Here is a 2,609-nt window from a genome sequence, read left to right as displayed (position 1 = left end):
ATAGCATTACCAATATAGGGATTGAAAATCCCTTCAAACTCATCGTCCCAAAGACCACAAACTTCATCCACTTGATCACTAAAGATCTCTTGAGTTGATAGAGACAACTCTCCCACTTTCATGTCTTGGCCAATGAGGCCATCCTCTTCATTGCTTGACTTTGATGAGCTTTTTAAGCTCTCTTTGTTACAATTCACTTGCTCTTTGAATGGAGCATCTTCAATTTTCTTCTTCCATTGGAATTCTGACTTGTTCCTATCATCCTTCCGGCTATAATGATCAACCATAAAACATGGTTCATGCAAACGGGGAGCTCTCATGGTCTTGTCAAGATTGAAAGTTATGCTCTTATCTCCCACTTCTAGAGTGAGCTCTCCATGCTTCACATCAATTACCGCACCCACGGTGTGTAAGAAAGGTCTTCCTAGAATGATTGGAATGTTGGAGTCTTCTTCCATGTCAACAATGACAAAGTCCACCGGGATGAAAAATTTCCCAATTCTTACGGGAACATCTTCCCATATCCCTAATGGTGTCTTCGTCGATCTATCGGCCATTTGGAGTGTGATATTGGTGCATTTAAGCTCTCCCATCCCTAACCTTTTACTCACCGAGTACGGCATAACACTCACACTAGCCCCTAGATCACATAAGGCTTTGTTGATCGTGGTGTCGCAAATGGTACACGGTACTGAGAAGCTTCCTGGATCTTTAAGTTTTGGAGGTGAACTCCCTTGAAGGATTTCACTACTCACCTTAGTGAAGGCGATAGTCTCAAGCTTCCGGATCGACTTCTTCTTTGTGAGGATGTCTTTCATGTATTTTGCATAGGTCGGCACGTGATTGATTAATTCCGTGAAAGGAATTGAGACTTCCAAATTCTTCACAATTTCCATAAATTTTCCAAGTTGGTCATCAAATTTGGGCTTGGCTTGACGACTCGGAAAAGGAAGTCTAATCACAATGGGTTCCTTCTCCTTGACCTTGTCTTCATTTTTCTTTGAAATTTCTTCTTTTGATGGTTCTCCATCCTTGGATTTTTGCACAATTTCTTCTTTGTCACTAGCTTCCACAACTCCATCCTCAACTTACTTCTTTGGTGCTTCATACCTTGTACCACTCCTCAAGTGAATGGCATTAACCGTTTCATGTCTTGGGGGATTGCTTTGAGGTGGTAAGATGCTAGTTGAGTCAATTGGGTTTCCAACATTTTGGTGTGAGGTAGGATGTTGTTGATGGTGATTTCCTTTGCTTGACTATCCTTTTGCATTTGAGTGAAAAACTCTTGTTGATTCTTTTGCATTTGGAGGACCGCTTTTTGAACATCAAAACCTTGTTCATTTTGTTGATTGTATGGAGTTTGATTTTGGTAACCTTGGTTTTGGTTGTAAAAGGGTATTTGATTTTGTTTTCTCATGGGGGGTGGGGTGTATGTTGGTTGAGGGTTTTTAACATTTTGGCTTTTGTATGAGAGATTTGGATGGAATTTGGTGTTTTCATTGTAATAGTTTGAATAAGGGGTACCACTCTTGTATGCTTGGAAAGCATTCACTTGTTCATTTGTTCCCCTACATTCACTTTGGTCATGTCCCAAAGTTCCACAATTCTCACATATCCCACTTGGGATTGATGAAGATGCCGTCATGGCATTAACATGATGCTTTGGTGATTTTGAGGCTTCTTCAAGTCTAGCCATAGCTTTTTCAAACTTCAAATTGATGGTATCAATGTGAGCACTAAGTTGAGCACCCAATTGAGTAATGGAGTCCACTTCATGCTTTCCTCCTCTAGTAGCCTTGCGAGGTCTACTATATTGTGAGTTATGGACCGCCATTTCCTCAATTTTGTTCCAAGTTTGATTGTCATCAACTTCGGTGAACATTCCATTTGATCCCATGTTGAGAATGTTTCTTGAGTCTTCATAAAGACCGTTCCAAAATTGTTGTACCAAGAACCACTCGCTAAGTCCATGATGAGGACATGAGCGGCAAATTCCCTTGAATCGCTCCCAAGCTTCATACAAAGATTCTTCATCTCTTTGCTTAAAGCCCGTAATTTGAGCTCTTAGCATGTTAGTCTTTTCCGGTGGATAGAACTTTTTGTAGAAAGCTAGAGCCAACTTCTTCCAAGAATCAATTCCGAGAGTAGCCTTATCAAGGCCTTTCAACCATTGTTTCGCGGTGCCAATGAGAGAAAAAGGAAATAAGACCCATCGAATTTGGTCTTGAGTTACACCGGTTTGAGAAATCGCATCACAATAGTCACAAAAAGTCTCCATATGAGAATGAGGGTCTTCACTAGGCATCCCCCCAAATTGGCTTTTTTCGACTAATTGGATAAATGCGGATTTGGCAATAAAATTTCCGGTTAGATGTTGTGGTGTGAGAGTACCATTGGGTAGGTTCTCCTCGGTGGGTACAGAATGTGATGAAAACTTAGGCATTGTGGGTTGATTTTGTGTTGGATTTTGTGTTGGGTTCTCCTCACCTTCTCTTACAAAAGGGTTAATGAACTCAATAGTATTTGGTTCAATATCTACAACCTCACCAATACCTCTTAAAGTTCTCCTAGCAAGTCTTCTATTAGTTGTCAAAGTCCTTTCAATTTCG

General features: G+C 40.7%; 1 non-coding gene across 1 annotated transcript; it reads left to right on the top strand.

Moving 5' to 3' along the window:
* The first annotated feature begins 1,964 nt into the window (after positions 1-1,964).
* Positions 1,965-2,071, top strand: LOC141616276 (small nucleolar RNA R71). The gene has a single exon (XR_012530631.1). It is a non-coding gene; the product is annotated as a small nucleolar RNA R71 (small nucleolar RNA).
* Positions 2,072-2,609: the final 538 nt, after the last annotated feature.

The sequence above is a fragment of the Silene latifolia genome, chromosome 11, assembly GCF_048544455.1.
Source record: "Silene latifolia isolate original U9 population chromosome 11, ASM4854445v1, whole genome shotgun sequence".
Lineage (NCBI taxonomy): Eukaryota > Viridiplantae > Streptophyta > Magnoliopsida > Caryophyllales > Caryophyllaceae > Silene > Silene latifolia.
This window is presented reverse-complemented; position numbering and strand designations above follow the sequence as displayed.